The sequence below is a fragment of the Triticum aestivum genome, chromosome 7D (assembly GCF_018294505.1).
Source record: "Triticum aestivum cultivar Chinese Spring chromosome 7D, IWGSC CS RefSeq v2.1, whole genome shotgun sequence".
Taxonomy (NCBI): Eukaryota; Viridiplantae; Streptophyta; class Magnoliopsida; order Poales; family Poaceae; genus Triticum; species Triticum aestivum.
In genome coordinates this window covers 501,826,449-501,846,941 of record NC_057814.1, presented here as the reverse complement: position 1 = coordinate 501,846,941, position 20,493 = coordinate 501,826,449, and the positions used below count along the sequence as shown (strand labels likewise).

The 20,493-nt window shown below is 45.0% G+C and overlaps 1 long non-coding RNA gene across 1 annotated transcript; it reads left to right on the top strand.

Moving 5' to 3' along the window:
* The first annotated feature begins 15,312 nt into the window (after positions 1-15,312).
* Positions 15,313-18,057, top strand: LOC123164293 (uncharacterized). Its single transcript, XR_006482286.1, has 3 exons — positions 15,313-15,429; positions 15,513-15,731; positions 17,978-18,057. It is a non-coding gene; the product is annotated as an uncharacterized lncRNA (long non-coding RNA).
* The last annotated feature ends 2,436 nt before the right edge of the window (positions 18,058-20,493 follow it).

The following is a 20,493-nucleotide window of genomic DNA, read 5'->3' as shown; positions in this document are numbered from 1 at the left end:
CGTGCTTAGCATGGAAGATGTTGATAACTGATGGTCGTGAAGTGAATGAGAAGGGGGCATGTCTCAACATTATCATTTATCTCTATTTTAAAAATTGAGCTCTGGCACCTCCACAAATCACTGCTTCCCTCTGCGAAGGGACTATCTATTTACTTCTATGTTGTGTCACCACCTTCTAAACACAAGCGCCAGAAACTGAGTAGAGCACAGCTGTCATGATTTATGCATTGTGTGTAGCTAATGTTGGGTGCATCATGACTGGATCTTTTCTACCATGAATTACAATGTTTAGTCGCTGCTTGAACTTTGGAGGTGCTCTGCATTTATGTTTTGCAGTCTCAGAAAGGGCTAGCGAGATACCACTATTGTCATATTATATCATGGTTGTTTTGACAACATGTTGCTGTTTGAGATATCTTATTATTGCTCGCTAGCTGATTATGTTATTGATATGAGTCATTATAATCTCTAAGAGTTATTGTTGACATGGTTGGTTATAATGTTGGCTGAAAACATGGGTGTTGTTTAAGCTTATTTATGCAAACAAGAGCAAAAGAGTTCGCAAAAGTTTTTCTTTCTCACTTTCAATTTATCAACTGAATTGCTTGAGGACAAGCAAAGGTTTAAGCTTGGGGGAGTTGATACGTCTCCAACGTATCTACTTTTTCTCACGCTTTTCCTCTTGTTTTGGACTCTAATTTGCATGATTTGAATGAAAGTAACCCCGGACTGACGCTATTTTTAGCAGAACTACCATGGTGTTGTTTTTGTGCAGAAATAAAAGCTCTCGGAATGGAACGAAACTTTGCGAGGATTCTTTATGGAATAAAAGAGAATTATTGGAGCCAAGACCCACCAGAGAGGGGGCCCTGGGTGGGCACAACCCACCAGGGCGCGCCCCCCTCTCCTGGCGCGCCCAGGTGGGTTGTACCCACCTGGTGGCCCCACTGACGACCCCCCTGATACTATAAAATCACATATTTCTAGAAAAAAAATCAGGGAGAAATAATTATCGCGATCCACGAGACGGAGCCGCCGCCAAGCCCTGTTCTTCCTCGGGAGGGCAGATCTGGAGTCCGTTTCGGGCTCCGGAGAGGGGGATCTTTGTTCTTCGTCATCATCAACCCATCTCCATCGCCAATTCCACGATGCTCCCCACCGGGAGTGAGTAATTCCTTCGTAGGCTCGCTGGTCGGTGAGGAGTTGGATGAGATTCATCATGTAATCGAGTTAGTTTTGTTAGGGCTTGATCCCTAGTATCCACTATGTTCTTAGATTGATGTTGCTATGACTTTGTTATGCTTAATGCTTGTCACTTTGGGCCTGGATGCCATGAACTCAGATCTGAACCGTTTATGAATTCATCATTATATCCATGTTCTAGATCCGATCTTGCAATTTATAGTCACCTACTACCTGTTATGATCCGGCAACCCCAGAGTGACAACAACCGGGCCCACTCCTGGTGATAACCGCGGTTGGAGGAGTTCATGTATTCACTATGTGTTAATACTTTGTTCTGATTCTCTATTAAAAGGAGGCTTTAATATCCCTTAGTTTCCAATATGGACCCCGCTGCCACGGGAGGGTAGGACAAAAGATGGCATGCAAGTTCTTTTAATAAAGCACGTATGACTATTTACGGAATACATGCCTACATTATATTGATGAACTGTAGCTAGTGTCATATCGCCCTAGGTTATAACTGTCTCACAATGAATATCATCCAACAAGTCACCGATCCAATGCCTACGAATTTATCCTTATTGTTTCTGTTGCGTTACTACTACTATCATCACTGTTACACTTGCTACAAATTACTGCTATCACTGTTACTGTTACTGTTGCTGCTGTCACTACCATCAAAACTATCAAACTACTTTGCTACTGATCACTTTGCTGCAGATAATTAATCTCCGGGTGTGGTTGAATTGACAACTCAGCTGCTAATACCTTCAAATATTCTTTGGCTCCCCTTGTGTCGAATCTATAAATTTGGGTTAAATACTTACCCTCGAAAACTGTTGCGATCCCCTATACTTGCAGGGCTCGGGGCTCTCTTCTGGAGGGCCCCAGACCTTGCCAACCTCACGAGGGAGGCGCTTGGGCACCACTTGGAGGCGTGCTTCGCGGCACGTTTCCCTCAGGAGAATACAGGGCAAGGCGTGCCCACCACTCAGGAATTCATCACCAAGACCACTCAGGAACTGCAAGACGCAAGGGTCATGCGCGGCGACCGCCGCTCATGAGGCGCAGCTCCCCATCCAGGCGAGGATGCCGGGCTGCGCGTCTGCATCGACGTTCTAGGGCTCAACAGGGCCGCATCTCATGACCTTTTCTGGCCTTCGCGCGTGGGCCGTTGCGAGGTCCACCACACAGCTACGTTCGCATGCCCTTCGGCTTGCCGAGCGTGCCGTCAGCCTATCAGTGAAACATGCGGCATGTCCTGGCAGCTCAGGAGGCCAGGCACCACGCCATCCTGGCAGAGATGGAGACGGTCCACAGGGAACCACCTGAGCCCCTAGAGCCTCCCGAGGCTCAGGGCCCCGGTGGCTCGTGAGGAGCCATTCCTTCGCCGCGTACCTTCAGCTGCCCCAACTCTCCTTCGTCAACAGAACCAGGTGACATTTTCCAAGTTCGTTTAGCTGGGAGCGCCCCTCGGGCTACATTATTCCCAGGCCGCGTGGGTCCGTCCCTGTGGCGTGTATCCTTTTCTTATGTCTTTAGCTTACCTTGTTGGGGGCGCACCTCGGGCTGCATCATCCCCAAGCCGCTCGGGCCTGACCCAGTGGCATGTATCTTTCTGCATTTACCCAAGCTGATTTGCCTTCCAGGCTTAATCTGCCTATGATTGTCACCTGCCCGATTACCACCTGCTCGATCGTCGCCTCCCACGGAGCCTCCTCACATAGGCACGACGCTGGTGCATGGGTCCGTCCCTGCCACGTCGACAAACCTGAGCGGACGAGCTCTGGCTCACGGCACGCCCTGCGCACGCCACCTCACCAGGCCCTCAGTGCCTTCATTTCCTCGTTGAGCAGCCAGGGGTAGGCGGGCAACCATAACGGCCAAACCGTGTTTCTCCTTGTGATGGATTGCAGGGATCTCATGAAGAGGATAGCGGACGGCACCACGAGCTTCCTTTTCCCTCGTGCAATCCGCTTGTGCATTAAAAGGGGGGCTCCTGAGCATCGCGACTCAGGAGCTCTTACTGGCTCTCCAGCCCTCACCCCCTGGCCTTGAGCACGGCATCGCGACCTGGCATACCAGAGGCGGCTGAGCTCGCTCGAGGGCCGGGACCTGAGGACGTAGAGCACTAAGGAGAGCACGGGGAGAGAGAGACTTGTACGGGCCTAACCTAGCTACGCAGCGGGTGTTTGCGCACAGGCCTAGCGCATCGCGAAGAATCGACCCCGAACTACTGAGATAAGTCTCGCGCTCAGATCGGCTAATCGCTGGGACCTAAGGGTTACGATCATCGCAGCCCTGTCGCAGCCACGTCGCCTCCCTTTCTTATCTTGCCATAGCTGCTTGAGCGCTAAAGGGGACCTCCTGAGCATCGCACCTCAGGGGCTCTTACTGGACCTCGGGCCGCTCACCTCCTGGCCTTGACCACGGCACGCAACCTGGCATACCAGCGACGGATGTAGCCTGCCTGGGGACCGGGACCTGTCAGCGCAGAGCAACAAGCTATCACGCGCTTGGAAAGGGGAGACCGAGCCGTAACAGGACATGCATCTCGCAAATTTTCATAACAGGGAATATATACGCAAAAGACATTACAGACCCTTTACACACCCCCACGGGGTACTTCATGATTCTTCGCAGGGAACAAAAAACGAGAACTAAGAGGAATCCTATCTAAACCCTCCCGTGGCGGACGCCATCATCAACAGTGGGCCACGGGAGGCCGGCGCCGACCCCATCCAGATTAGCGGCGGCGGCGGCTGGACGCCGCGGCCCTGCTCCGAGCCCGGCGAGAGCTCGAGGGCATGTAGCTATCGTCGCTCGTCTCCGGAGTCTCGTAAAGCTCAAGAGAGCCATTGGACTCCCAAGAGTCACTGCTGCTGGAGCAACCGCGGGCGGGGCCTGCCTCACCTTGGCGCACCCCTTTGGGGCAGCACTCCAGGCGGCAACCTTCCGCGTCGAAGATCTTGAAGAATAGCATGGAGGCGCCGTCGTACTCGAAGTGGATCGCGAGGGCGCCCTCCGTGCGACAAACCCGGGCGACCTCGCCCCAGCCGCGAGTCATGAAGATCTTGCCGGTGGAGACTGCTTCAATCTCTGCTCCAGTCGTCGGGGCGTCGCAATCGGCATGCTGCAACCAGAGCTCGAGAGGCCCCCTCGGCGGCATCACCTCGGAGAAGAAGCATGGGAAACGGATCCAGGAACTTGGGGGCATCGCCGCCCACAGCACGAGCTCGCATGAGGAGTCCGCGGCATGGACTCCGGGAGCGACCGCGCTTGCCGCCGCAGCGCGTCCACCTCGGCCGCGGTGCGCGCGCCGACGCTCGTTGCTCCTTCCTCCCGAGCCCCCAGCTTGGGCGTACAAGGGCAGTGGGTACCCAGGAGGAGGCCGCTCGTACCAAGGCCTCGTCACCACCTGTAACGCCGCAGCGTCACAGCGGTGAGCTGACCTCTTCTTCGGCGGAAGCAGCGCCGGCGCGTCGAGGGGAGTCTTTCCCTTCTCGTCGGCTGAGAATCTCCGGATCGGCACCATTAAAGTTGATGCTAGCAGTGGAGCAGAGGAGGAAGAAGCAAGCGAGCAAGGAAGAGATGGGCGACGGGGGCTCCGCCCCCCTCCCCATTTATAGCGGAAGAAGGCCAACCGGCGCCTCCCACGATCACAGGTAATGATGATTTTCCTTGCATGTCGCAGGGACTTGTCAAATCGAGCAGTTGCCGAGGCAGCATGGGGAAGCCGAGACGACCACGTCCAATCAACCGCCACGCGTCAACCGAGGCCGCAGGCTTTTGGAGCCCGCGGCGCTCCGCGCTTGACCCTTGGCTTCGCCTCGAAGCCAAGCCCGAGCGCGCCTTGCGCCCGGGGGCTACTGTCGGCGTCCTGGGAACAGGGGTCCCCAGACTTGCCTGCCTGCGGCCCACGGCGTGGCTATGCGAGCAGGCCTGTACGGCCCATCTTCATCGACAAGGCATTCAAGACCCTCGCGAGGGGCCAAGCCTCGTGAGGCGGACGACGCAAGACCTCCTCAGGAGCGGCCTCACCAGGCTACCTCGCTAGGAGCGGAGATATCAAGGCGGGGAAAACCTCGCGAGGCTCTCGTGACGTGAGCCATGACGATCGACACCAGGCGGGCGCCAGCGCGCGCAGCGTCCTTGTTTCCTCTTTGGTGCTAAGGAGGCCAGCGCAGGCGCGGAGTACCGAGGCATCAGGCAAAGGTTTCCATATCAGTGCAACGAGACCGAAGACTAACAGGACGGCAAGACGGAGGTCGCCATGGAGCCCAAGAGGGCGTCACCACCAGAGCCTTTTGCAAGCGAAGACCGCTTTTGTCAGGATAGCTTGTACTAGTTGTCCCCTTTCAAAATTGCCCGCTGTTGTTGGCTCCCTTCCCGCTCGATATTTGGGGAGAGGACCAGGGCCTATATAAGTAGAACTAGCCACCACCAAAGGGGGGTAACTTGATCTCATATGATCGAGAGCCAACCCTCAGCCACACCGAACACAAGAACACCTCAATCTCAGGAGGCTGTTCTTCCCCCTGTACTGTTCTTCATCAGCCCAAGAGGCAATCCACCACCACACACTGGAGTAGGGTATTACACCACAACGGTGGCCCGAACCAGTATAAATCTTGTGTCTTTGTGTTGCTAGTTCGTCGAGTTCGTCCGCGAGATCTTAGCGAGCTAGGGCGTGGATCGGTAGGAGGGGAAGAACTTCGCGCGCACCCCAGAGTTCGAACCTTAAGGGTTTTGCCGGAACCCCAGATCCGGCAGGAACCACGCCGAAAATCTCTGTGTCTTCATTGCATTTGCACACTCCAATCCCATCCCTTTACTTTCTTGCAATTAGCATGCTTTACTCTTTCCGCTGCTTATACTCTTGCCATGTTTGCTTGATATATATTGTGAATGCTTAAACTTGTGCTAGAACTCCACCTTAACTTGAAGAACTTAAAAACTGCTACTTTTGCTTGTTGAGGGTCTAATCACCCCCCTCTAGACACCTTTTCTCGATCATTTCAATTGGTATCAGAGCTTTGGTCTCCATTGCTTTGGTTTAATCACCATTGGAGGAAGATGGATGAGTCTACGATTGGGAGTATTAGACGTAGAGTGCCTATTCTTGACGGAGAGTTCTATAGTGCTTGGAAAAATGAGATGCTTGAGATTTTCAATGAATATAATTTGAACATGTATATTACTAGCCCTTGTGCGCCTCCTATTGATACCTTGCATCCTACCCCCGATGAGTATCTTGACATGACCCGCAACCTTAGAGCTATTGATCTTATCATTAGAGGATTGCCTCGAAATTTGCTTGTATGCTTGCCTACATTTGAATGTGCTTATACTATATGGAGATATCTTGAGGAACGCTTTCCAAACTATTCTTTGGAAAATCTAGATGAGATTCTTCAAAAGTCCATAGTTTTTCACAAAATGAATTCTAGTGATCCTAAATTTGGTGATTGTCTATTTGAGCTTTGTGACCTCATGCGTGCCAAAGGAGATGTTGGGGTCATTAGTAGCATCATCTCACAAGTCATTAGAATTCATAAAGATGCACATTGTCATGGTCATAGATCTAATGAATCACTCTCTCTATGTGATGATCAATAAGACGATGTTGAACATGGATATTATGATGAGGATGATGATAGTGACCTTGATCTTGATGAGTCAATGAGATATTTTGGTCTTATGGCTAACCTTCGTGGTTACATGGCTGGAGGAAAGGAATGGGTTCTTGATAATGGATGTACAGATCACATGACCGAAGACAAGGATATGTTTTGAGAGCTTGCTGAAAATAGTGGTCCGCAAAAGTATGTCACTTTTGGTGATAACTCAAAGGGTAAGGTGGTTGGCCTTGGTAAGGTGGCCATCTCACATGACAGCTCTATCCAAAATGTTATGCTCATTGAATCTCTTGGCTATAATTTACTTTCCGTATCTAGACTAGCCGATTTTGGTTTCAATGTCCTATTTACTAAAGTAGAATGCCAAGTGTTTCGAAGAGATAATCATAATATGGTCTTTACCGGTATATGTAGAGGTGATCTATACATTGTTGATTTCACTAAAAGAGCTCAACCTAGAACTTTCTTAATTGCCAAATCTTCTAAAGGTTGGTTATGGCATAGAAGGTTAGGAAACGTGGGCATGTGAAATCTTGATAAGCTTATTAAAGGTGATCATATCCTTGCTGTTAAAGATGTTATATTTCACAAGGGTAGACTTTGCAGTGCTTGTCAAGCAGGAAAACAAGTTGGAGGAAGTCATCCCATGAAGAACATCATGACCATGAGAAGACCACTCGAGCTACTTCATATGGATCTTTTTGGTCCCAACACCTACAAGAGTCTCGGTGGTAACTCGTTCTAATTTGTCATTGTTGATGATTTTTCAAGATTTACGTGGGTGTTCTTTCTTGATGATAAATCGCAGGTCCAAAAGATCTTCAAGAACTTCGCTAGGAAGGCCCAAAATCAATTTGAAGTGAAGATCAAGAAGGTTCGAAGCGACAATGGAATGGAGTTCAAGAACGCCAACGTGGATACCTTTCTTGACAAAGAAGGGATCTCACATGAGTTCTCGGCTACGTACACACCTCAACAAAATGGAGTTGTTGAGAGGAAGAACCGGAAACTTATTGAGATGGCGAGAACGATGCTTGATGAATACAAGACGCCAAAACACTTTTGGGTGGAAGCGGTTGAGATAGCTTGTCATGCAACAAATCGACTATATCTTCACAAGCTTCTCGGCAAGACAGCATACGAGCTTCTCACCGGTAACAAACCCCAACAGGGATACTTTCGAGTATTTAGCTCAAAGTGTTACATTCTTGATAAACATCGTATAAATCTCATGAAGGTTTCCTACTCGGTTATGGCTCAAACTCTCACACTTACCGTGTCTACAGCAATTTCACCCGAAAGGTTGAAGAGACAGTAGATGTGAAGTTTGATGAATCTAACGGCTCGCAAGCAGAGCAATTGCCAATTGATGTAGGAGATAAAGATCCCTCGGAAGCAATTCAAGACTTGTCTATTGGCAAGATTCTCCCAACGGAGGTGAAGGAGAGTACCTCGTCCGTTCAAGTGGAAGCCTCAACTTCACGACAAGGTGAACCATCACTTGGAGGCATCCACAATCGTCAAGATGAAGGAAACGAGGAAGTACAACAAGATGAACCTCATCAACCTCCTTCTCCACCTCCACAAGAGAACAACAACGCCGACAACAATGAAGAAGAAGAACAAGATGTTCCACCCCGACCCAAACAAAAGCTCTCACGAGTTAGAGCAAGAGTCTTAGGAGACCATCCCATCGAACAAATCTTTGATGATATTCAAACCGGGAGAATTACTCGCTCTGAAACTCGTTTGGCTAACTTTGGTGAACATTACCCATTCATTTCTAGTATTGAACCTATGAAGGTTGAAGAAGCTCTTGATGATCCGGATTGGGTGAACGCCATGCATGAAGATCTACACAATTTCTAGAGAAATCAAGTGTGGACATTGGTAGAAAAGCCGGCCGACAACCAAAATGTCATTGGAACCAAGTGGGTGTTCCGGAATAAGCAAGATGAGGATGGACAAGTTGTACGCAACAAGGCCCATCTCGTCGCCCAAGGCCACACTCAAGTCAAAGGTTTGGACTATGGTGAGACATATGCCCCCGTTGCTAGACTTGAGTCCATACGCATCTTACTTGCCTATGCCAATCACCGTGATATCACTTTATACCAAATGGACATTAAAAGTGCTTTTCTAAATGGTGAAATTGAGGAAGAAGTCTATGTTAAACAACCTCCCGGCTTTGTTAATCCTAAGAAACCTACTCATGTTTACAAACTTCATAAAGCTCTTTATGGTCTTAAACAAGCTCCTAGAGCATGATATAAATGCTTGACCAAATTCCTTATTGAAAAAGGCTTTGAAATTGGAAAATGATTCTACACTTTTTTACTAAAAGGGTTAATGGTGAATTATTTGTGTGCCAAATTTATGTGGATGATATCATATTTGGTTCGACTAACCCTCATTTTAGTGAAAAGTTCGGGAGGCTAATGTCGGAGAAGTTTGAGATGTCTATGATGAGTCAACTCAAATTCTTTCTTGATTTGCAAATCAAGCAAACTAAGGATGGGTACCTTTGTTTCCCAAACCAAGTATACCAAGGACTTATTCAAGAAGTTCAACATGCAAGAAAGCAAAGGTATGAAAACACCCATGCCTACTAGTGGACATCTTGACTTGACTAAGGATGGAAAACTGGTTGACCAAAAGGTTTACCGCTCTATGATTGGCTCATTGTTGTATCTATGTGCCTCCCGTCCCGATATTATTCTAAGTGTGTGCATGTGTGCACGATATCAAGCGGCCCCTAAAGAATGTCATCTTAAGACTGTGAAAAGGATAGTGAGATACTTAATTCTTACACCAAACTTTGGCATTTGGTATCCTAAGAGGTCTTCCTTTGATCTTGTTGACTACTCCGACTCAGACTATGCCAGTGACAAGGTTGATAGAAAGTCCACTTCGTGTACTTGTCAATTTCTTGGTAGATCTCTTGTATCTTGGTCCTCCAAGAAACAAAACTCGGTATCCTTATCCACCGCCGAAGCAGAATACATTGCCGCCGGATCATGTTGTGCTCAATTACTTTGGATGACCCAAACTCTTAAGGATTATGGAATATATGTGAAACATGTTCCATTGCTATGTGATAATGAGAGTGCTATTAATATTGCTCACAATCCCGTGCAACATTCTCGAACTAAGCATATTGAAGTTCGTCATCATTTCATTCGAGATCATGTTGCTAAAGGAGACATCAATCTTAAGCATGTTTGTACTGATAAGCAATTGGCGTATATTTTTACCAAACCACTTGATGAGAAAGTATTTTGCCATTTAAGAGGTGAATTGAATATCATTGATGCCTCAAACTTGGAGTAGAAACTCCATTTGGATACATGCAAGGCATGAGCCTTCTATGACTAATCCTTGATACTTCTCTTATGATGATGATCATATGTCTTGGATCTATACTTGTACCCTTGCATGTTATCTAACCCTTGTAGGTACTTGGATAATTCCAAATCTATGAGATTGCAAGCCACTCACATTTTGAGCAATCTCTACATCACCAAGTCCCTACTATATGGTTGTTGAATACAAGGAAGCATGAATCCACTCAACATATCCTTTGACAATTTCTATATATCAAACCTCATTTGATATCATGCTTCATGATTGTCATTTTGGACACACAAGTGCTCTTCCTTGCAAGACTAACCCATGTAGGAAGATGAACTCAAACTCCAAGTGGTGCTCCAAATTCCTGATGGACTACATCAACCTTAAGCATCCAACACAAGTTCGACTACATGATCAAGATCAACACCACCCAAGGTATGTTATTCCATCTTAGAGAAGCTTTACTCCAAGTCATGGGTCAAAGCAACTCAATGAGATGAGAATACATCAAAATTATTAAACAAAAAATGGTAACCCCATTTTGAGCTTAAATGATGAGTATGACCTACGATCAAGTGTTATCACTTGACTCCGCAGTCAATATACTCTAACATAGGTGACTTTGTCGCCGGCCCCTTCTAGATGAAGTTCTCTAGTGTTTCTTTGTTTTATGTTTTTCATATGCTCCTTGCTAGCTCGTTTCCCCTATCATTTTTCTTTTGTGTGTTTCTCTGTTTTTTCTGTGTCTAATTCATTGCAAATCTTTGTGAGATTCCAATTGCCAAGTGAGCTGAGTTAACAAATGTTTCCTCTACATGGAACTCGGCCTCACCGATTCACACCTATCGGCTAGACCAAACTACGTGGATTACTTGTAGAAAGTTCATCGGTACTACTGACACGGACTAACCCGGTCTGACCAATATGTATCTCCAATGACACTGCCAACTCGGTGTCACCGATGAAAACGGATCGGCGTTACCGATTTCACTGCTGAGAAAACTTTTTGCCCTTGCATATTTCATTTCTTCTCCAACTCCACTCAATGACTTATACTCTACTCGCATCTTAATTTACATGTTGCTTTGTAATGTGTCTCAAGGATCAAACCTATTTGACTCATGCTCCAGAGGTTCTCTTCTTGGAAATTGATGTCCGAGGGGGAGAAAGAGCAACATCAAAGCTTATCACATGGGAGAGAGAGTACATCCTAACTCTTCCAGATGCCAGTAAAACAAGAGGAGAGAAGTCACATGTATTTAAGAGGGGAAAGACATGTCAATATATTGTTTCATTGCTTTAGTTTTTCTTGCTCTGATTTTCTCTTACCCTACCTTCTCCCATTATCCAATATTAGATTCAAGGGGAGAAAGAGTCCATATCTAGGGAAGAAAATCTGCTGGAATTCATTGCATATCTTTAATCCTTGGGGACATGGCTATATCCAAATGAAGTACTAAGTACTCACGCATTTCATGTCATCCCAGTCTTGGTACTCTTGTGGTTTCCTGAACTTGCTTTAATTAGAGTGTTCTTGTGTTATCTAACCTTGTTTTCTCAAGTTCACCTCTTCCAAAGCCAGCTCGAGACCACAAGGTAAGTATATGCATCACACTCATGTGCATGATGATCTCTTGTTGCTGCACATATTGTTTGCAAGAAGGATTCATGAACATGAAGGTACACTTATTTTATTTACATCATCTGCTCTGATGCATATAGCCAAGATACATGTAACTCATTGCTTGCTCTGACATGTTTATGCATTCACATGTTCTTATATTCCATCTTTACATGATTGCGTTCATATAGGGGGAGCCTATGCATGTTACATGTCCTTCCAAAGCTTTACTTGTTACTCTTCATATCTTTATCTAAAGCTTTGATGTATGTTGTCATCAATTACCAAAAAGGGGGAGATAGAAAGAACAAGTGCTCCCTGGGTGATTTTGGTAATTAATGTCAACATATCTCTCGTTGGACTAATACTTTCATCTAGTATATTTTAGATGAGTTCAACAATGGTGTGGCAGGGACAAGAGGATGTGGAACCCCTTCAAAATGCTAAGGACAAAGTTTGGGAAAAGCTCAAGACTCTTCATTTTCATTTTACTGATCCAAGATCACATTGAGTCCATAGGAAAGCCAATACTATTAAAAGGGGATGAGGTGTTTCTTAATGGTCTACTTGCTCAAAGTTCTTAGTGATATTGCTCCAAAACTCTCAACCACTTTCTCATTTCCACATTTGTCCAAAACCTAAAGTCAAACTTGGCCCCATCGATTTGATCTATCCGGCGCCACCGAGTTCATTTGACCTGGCCATTGCCAGAAATCCTAGACAATTCGGTTTCACCGATCGGGATCTCGGTCTCACCGAGATGGCCTTGCAAACTCTCCGTTGTCTGTTCTAATTATTTTGGTCTCACCGAAATGTGCAATCGGTCCCACCGAGTTTGCTTGACCAACTCTTTGTTTGCTCATTGCTGAAATCGGTCTCACCGAGATGAGGTTTTGCCCTAACCCTAGCACATCGGTCCCACCTAGTTGATCATATCGGTCCCACCGAGATTCCTAACGTTCACATTTTTAACTAAATCGGTCTCACCGAGTTCTTCTTTTCGGTCTGACCGAGTTGGGTCAAATGTGTGTAACGGTTGGATTTTGTGTGGAGGCTATATATACCCCTCCACCCCTTCTCCATTCAAAAGAGAGCCATCAGAACGTGCCTACACTTCCACTACTCATTTTCTGAGAGAGCACCACCAACTCATGTGTTGAGACCAAGACATTCCAATCCAACCACAATAATCTTGATCTCTAGCCTTCCCCAAGTTGCTTTCCACTCAAATCATCTTTCCACCATAGCCAAATCTGTGAGAGAGAGTTGAGTGTTGGCGAGACTATCATTTGAAGCACAAGAGCAAGGAGTTCATCATCATCACACCGTCTATTACCTTTTGGAGAGTGGTGCCTCCTAGATCGGTTAGGTGTCACTTGGGAGCCTCCAACAAGATTGTGGAGTTGAACCAAGGAGTTTGTAAGGGCAAGGAGATCGCCTACTTCATGAAGATCTACCCAAGTGAGGCAAGTCCTTCGTGGACGATGGCCATGGTGGGATAGACAAGGTTGCTTCTTCGTGGACCCTTCGTGGGTGGATCCCTCCGTGGACTCACACAACTGTTACCCTTCGTGGGTTGAAGTCTCCATCAATGTGGATGTACGATAGCACCACCTATCGGAACCACGCCAAAAATCTCCGTGTCTTCATTGCGTTTGCACACTCCAAACCCATCTCTTTACTTTCTTGTAATTAGCATGCTTTACTCTTTCCACTTCTTATACTCTTGCCATGCTTGCTTGAAATATATTGTGAATGCTTAAACTTGTGTGCTAAAACTCCACCTTAAATTGAAGAACTTAAAAACTGCTACTTTTGCTTGTTGAGGGTCTAATCACCCCCCCCCCCAGACACCTCTTCTCGATCCTTTTAGATGTCCCTCTTGTTCTCATGCTCATACATGTGGGGAAACAACCTCCATTATAAGGAGGTCCAACTCCCATTAAACTAGCAATGTGGGACTAAACTTTAGTAGTACCCCTTGCCTTTCATGAATGGGATAAGTGGGCCTCTAGGATTTATTAGGAATTTCTGAAATATCTATTGGGATGTCCCAAAATAGACTAAATTCCAGCAGAATCATCTACCGAAGATAGTTGTTATTTTGAAAGCAAGCGGGGAGGGAGCCAATCATATCAAGCAAAGACTGCAATTCGATTGTGATGCTTCTGGCCAGCACATTAATCTTCTGAAGTCTTCATTCCCTTTTTTTGGCAAGAGTTGCTCAAGTGCTACACAGGAAGAGATCAGTAGATCGGGTGATTTTGGAGTGTCAAATGGATATTTGACATAAAGATATTTGGAGTGTCACATGCCTCAAAGATCGTGTTTGGAAAACCATTCAAGGAAGGATGTAGCACTCTTTGTTAGCCAGGGGAAAACATTTAGCTGCATAAGTGATACCTACTTATTGTAGGGCTTATTTGAAACTTATCCATGGAATCTTCTAGCATATACATTCGCTATTGAGGAATGCGAGTGGCAAGAACAACGATGACAACACTGAAGACAATGTAGGGGTCTAGGGTTTCAGGGCATGGAGATATTCAACTACTGTGCTAGCCCATATTGACAGAAAATATGCATCATAGGAGGCTCGTCCTCCCCAAATCTGGCAAGCCTTGTCTAAAGGGAAGGAGGTGCTCAAGCAGGGATTAATTTGAAGAAACCAAATATGTTGCATATGCCAGGATAATTGCATCCTAGAGACCATTGGCTAAGACTAGTGTGCCATGGTCGACAACTGAGTGCAATCAGATGTGAAGCCATAGAGCGTGTAACATCCCAAAAATGTAAATTTTCGAATGTTATATTAAATAAATATTTATATTTGTTTGTTTGATGGTATGCTTGATTGTTTGTTAGAAAGTGAGTGGAATTAAAAAAATCAAATGAGAGGGAATAAAAGGACTTTCCCAATTTTTCATTTTGAATCCCTATCTAATTTTAAGTTTGCATCTTATAAAAAATTCTCTAATAAAAAAATATATGAGAGGAGGAATATGACACTCCAAAAAAATCAGAGATAATGTTTGACAATTTATTTGGAACTCAAATTTCCTTTCATTTTGGAGTTATTGCAAAAAAAATAAAAAAAATTATTTTATTTCGTCATGAAAATATGTTCATGCTTTAGGAAATTTTATTCTGCGAATTTTGGTATATAATATGAATATATATATATTTTTATTCTGTCATTATTATTATTTTTCCTCGCCGTTTTTTTAAAAGAAGCCCGCGAGGCCGAGCGCACCGGCCCAGCCCAGGCTAGCGCTAGGGCGCACGCACGGGAGCAATTCCCACGAGCCGCCGCCACCCCTCCCTCTCGTTCCCTCTCTCTCACGTCATCTCTCCCTCATTTTTTTTTCTAGCGCCTGGACCCCACCCGTCATCTTCTCCCGTCGCATGAAACAGGAGGAGCCCAGCTCAAGCACGGCTGCGATGCCGCACGCGCAAACGGCGGAAACCCTATCTACGGCTTGCCCCCCTGCCCCAAGAACATGTCCTATAAATACCCAGCCACCTCCTCGCCCGACGCCCCCAAACGCCCCACGCCGAAACCACCTCTACCTCACGTGATCTTCGTTTGGATCTCGCCGGAGCCGAGACGGTTCACCGTAGATCCCGACGCCGGTGAGCAACCCCGAACCACCAAATCTTGTCCAACATACTTCCCTCGTCATTGTGCTTCTGCTTGACATCGTTTCTTCGTCCAGGGAGCACCGGAGCCTCGCCGTGGACCTCACCCGACATTGCCGGAGCATTGAGTTCATCTCGACGCTCCGCTCACCTCCGTCATCCCCGACCTCCACCTTCAACTAAAAATCGGACCCCCTCGGAGTCCTCCACCCGCTGGACATCGCCGCCTCCACCGCCGGCCGCCGGAGCAGTCACCCTCGCTGGCGCTCTTCTTCTCTACAAGGGCCGCCCTCTCTGTAAGCAACGAGAGCCTCCCTCCGTTTTTTTTCGAAACGTTAAGTGTAAATCATATTAGAACGGTATAATAGATTTTTTTTTCATTAGAACGGTTTGTACTTCTGTTAAGTTACGGTTTAGTTTAGACCGGCCCGATCGGTTTTATTCTATAGAAAGCGCATGTGTACGTTTTGTTAGTTATCGCCCAAGCATTTGATAGCTACAGATCGCGCCCCGTAGGCCCAGTTACAGCCCACTAGGTAGCTAACGCACGATCTGTTTCTTTTTCGTTTCTGTTTTTAGTTTTAGATTCAGTTTTGTTTTTTTTATATCTTTCGATCTACAACTCCGATTTTGATGATTCTTTTTTCTGCGATTTCAAAAAAATCCCGTCTATCCAGAGAAACCAACGAAAATTAATTTTGAACTCTATAATTTTCGATTTCAAACAGATTTGTTACAAACACTAGATTGCTAATAACTTTTGTTTAAAAATAGCTTTTTGATTAATTCTTTTTGCTAGTGATCAGTTGATCTTTTGTCTAAACAGTAGGCTTTTGAAAATCAGTTTTTAGTTTATTTGAAATTAGGTTTCTAGCAAAACAGTACTGTTTTAGTTATAGTTTTGTTTTAGTCTTTCTTTATTGTTTTTATTAGTTTTAAATTATTTCTTTTTGTCACTTTTGAAAAAATTTAGTTTTGTTTCTTTTAGTCAACCAAAGAAAATTTTATTTTTATTTTAAAATTTATTTTATTTAGTTTTGTATGAAAACTTGTTTAGGTCATAGTTAGTGTTTCATAAAATGCTTTTTATTTGTTTCTTTTTGCAAATAAAATTTTATGAAAAATACTTTCTGTTGACTTAGTTGTTTAAAATTTTATTTTCTGTTAACTTTTTTTTAGTGTTTTAATTGCTGTTAAGTTTTTACTTACGGCAAAAACTATGTTAGGTGTTTGTAGTAAAGTTGTAGACTTTCCTTAGTAGTTTTCCTTGTGGTTTTACTTGAATTTTCTTTGGAGTTCATTTGAGTTTATTATTGCGTTTTCTTTGTTGACTTAGTTGTTATTTATGATTGCTAGAAATTGCTTGCTAGAATGATTGCTTATGTGAATGCAATGTTTGACTAGATTTTCTTCGGAGAGTGACGATTAGTTCTACCAAGTCATTATTCTGAGAGCGTTATTATCTTCATCCACATACCAAGCAAGTTCACTTTGACCATATTTTTCATACCTATGTTTTATTTAGCACCCTTTCAACAATCCCTCCAGTAGTGGGTGTTACTGAATCTTGTAGTTGAGTAGAATGCATGAGGTAGGAACCCATCTCCCTGATTAAAGCCCGGGACGTTATATAGTTTTAATGCTACGCTATAGTAGATGGGGTTTGGTATGAGTGCACGAGAGTGGTGTGAAGGAGGACTCTACGTCAATGGCGACAACTTTATGATGGCATCGGCAAGGACTGCATCTTCAGGACTCCAAGACCTCAAGATTTCGAGACTCGAGACAAGAATTCAATACACATTACTGGGTGAAGGACGGTTGACGGGCACCCTGGAGAAACCAGTGGATGGCCGGGATGCATGGAGAAGCGCCATGACATCTTGCGGAAAGCTTCACCCAGACTCAAAGAGACGGAAGAATACTTCATGCCCGGAAGCTTACCTGTGCAACTGCAAGTCACTATGGGCTCTGGCTTGGTTGACCTTAGTGGTGACTCTGGCTGGGACGGTGCTAGCAGATGTAGAACTACGGTAGGATTGGATGAACACCGGACAGTGGTCAAAGGAACTCTTCGGAAGACCATGTTTCGATCGTCCTGTTCTCAAACATCATGAAGTGCGAGGATGAAAGGTGAGGGATCGAATCTTGCGGGTAAAGTGTACAAACCTCTGCAGAGGGTTAAAACCTAATCGATTAGCCGTGTCCCCGGTTATGGACAACTTGAGCCTCTGGACTTGGATCTATCTCGGAACTCTCAACACTGGACTGATAACATAATTGTGGGCAACTTATGATGATTTGGGCTATGAGACATCGGTTGGCGGAACCATGTCATGATAGTAAACTCCGTAGTATAGACTCCTGATATTTCTTTGATGTAGGGAAAATAAAACCAGCTTTTATGCAAAACAAAACTTAGACACCGAGCCACAAAGCCATATTGCATATAGTATAGTTTTATCATCTGTTTTCTCATGTTGTGATCTTGCCGGTACATTCAATGTACTGACCTACACGGCTGCAACGTATCATGTTGCAGGATTTTCTTCGACGAGTAAGAGTTACGATACAAGGTTACGGTCTACACTCAACTTGCTGATGGCGTTGATGGGACTCCACCCCCGTTTAATTGTTTCCGCTGAGTATTATGAGGTATATATCAGTTTTACGTTATTTATATATGTGATTGCACTTTGATATATACATTGATGTACTGTGTGTGCCAGCATAATGATCCAGGGATGACACAGATACACAAAGGCTTGACCATCTGAGGTCGGGTCGCTACAGATATGGTATCAGAGCTGAAGCTACAACAGTTGAAGACTCCGAAGACTTGAAGAATCTGAAGAATTATTTGACCTTTAGAAGACCAAACCCCTGTTATATACTTACGTTCAATGCGACGATTTGTGAGTGTCGTTTGTTTCATGTTTTTTTTTCCGACAGCCACAAAATAAAACCCGTTTCTTCAAAACTATTGTTTGTATTGTGTGTATCTCCCTCCACTCTTTTCTCGTATCTCATCCCAAAACCTTTGGATCCAATAGATGGTGAATGAAGGACTAGTATTCTCTGGACCGATGACTCAACGGGAGGTAGAACTATGGATTCAGAATATGGAGGATCACTTTAGGAAAAAATTGATTTCAAGCAAGTATGGGGTTCAATACGCTCTTCGGTACTTTACAAAAAGTGCTGCAACCTGGTGGAAAATGCATCAAGCCATACAAGTATGCAACGGAGCAAGAACTTGGGAGGAATTCAAGAAGACTCTGTTAAGATCCCGTCTCATTCGAAAGCACTGGGCTAACCGATGAAGAAATCTTGTGCCTGCAAGATTTGCGGAGAAATAGGACACACCAATGAAGAACACAAGGATAGATGCCCTCATTGTGACGGAAATCACCCAGCTGAAGAATGCCTAACTGGGCAGGTTACTTGTTTCCTGTGTGAAGGAACTACGCACTACCCTGCTCAATGTCAGATTTACCCCAAGGTACAAGAAATTACCAAGCAGCGTAAGGAAGCCATGAAAGAAGCCCTCAGGGAAAGTTTAGAAGAACCCGTGATGGAGGAAGTTATTGAAGATCCTGATGGTGAAGGCCTAAACAGATTTTTCGCCCAAGCCTGCTACTCATGTGGAGAAGAAGGACATTTTTCAGAGTATTGCACGAAGGAAAGCCAAGAGTATCTCGGAGACTTCCCGACAGCAGAAGTGAACTTTGACCCTCAAGAAATAGAAGCTCTGATCATTACGGAGAAATCCAGGAAGAGAAAACGAAGGCATCCTCAGAACAACCCAATTTTTGCAGAGAAGGACCCGAGTCATATCACTTGTTACAGATGCAAGGATTTAGGTCATTATGCTAGCAAATGCCCAGCAAGGAAGCCAACAACCCAAGGAGCCAAGATAACCACTAGGAAGCCCCTGGATTTGTCTGAAGTCTTTTGTTTACGCTGCAAAGGAGTAGGAAATTTTCCCAAAGAATGTTCAGACCGAGGAAAGCTTGAGCAGAGTAGTTGAGATCTTGATATTGGAATAAAGCATGTAATGAATGTGGAATACACTTTTATTTTTGGGGGTGTTGAGTTGAGTTATGAAATGGAAATTGTAATAGCTCATGAAGCAATAAAAGTTGATGTGGTTGGAATCTCATGTGAAATGTTATGAGTTGTTGTTGATTGTGAGTGCCTCTCTCATTATCTCACCCAGACTTAAACCTTGAACCCATGGACAAGCTGATCCCAAACCTTTCCCCCCCCCCCAAAAAAAATCACATTTCACCCAAGGAAATACATACATTACCCTGAGTACCCCTTATATCTTATACCTGCACATGACAAGCCTTTGCAAGTCTTTTCTCAAGGGCCCGGAAACGATCATGACCCTGAGTAGTGATCAGGATTACCCAAAGATCCTGAAGGACATGATGAAGCATATTCATCTTAAGGAGATGTAGTCTACAAGGGTTATCCTTTCATGGAGAATGGAGTTGAGCTTTGGTACGTGGAGTTACACCTCCACCTTGTGAAGGGAGTTTGCCCAAAGACTATGGGTCAATACTTTTTCATTTCTCGAGTACCACGAGCAACATTCTTTGACTCTGTTCGTGAAGCTGCTTTGGAAGCCATACGTCAGATTGGAGAAATATTTGAAGCAAGACTCCGTCACACTCAGGAATACCTGAGAGAGGTACATGCAGAGATGATGGAGATGAAGCTGATGGCCACCATGATGAAGCAGAAGATCCATGATTTCAAGGATCACCTCGAACAATTCCAGTGGGATTGAAGCATCTTCAAGTAGGGCAAATGAATAAAGATGGAAGTAATACTTGACCATACCAAACTATGTGGATGGCAACATTTGTAATAAAGTACTTTTGGAATTTGAATTTTGAGTAGTGATTAAGGATGTAATACAAGATTTGATATGAAGAGAGTATGAATTATGGATGCACCAGTACAATTTATTTTTGTGGTAATACCATGTGAGGAGACCTGACCAATGGAAAGGAAAATGTATTCCACAGAGTGGAGTTTGGACAAAAT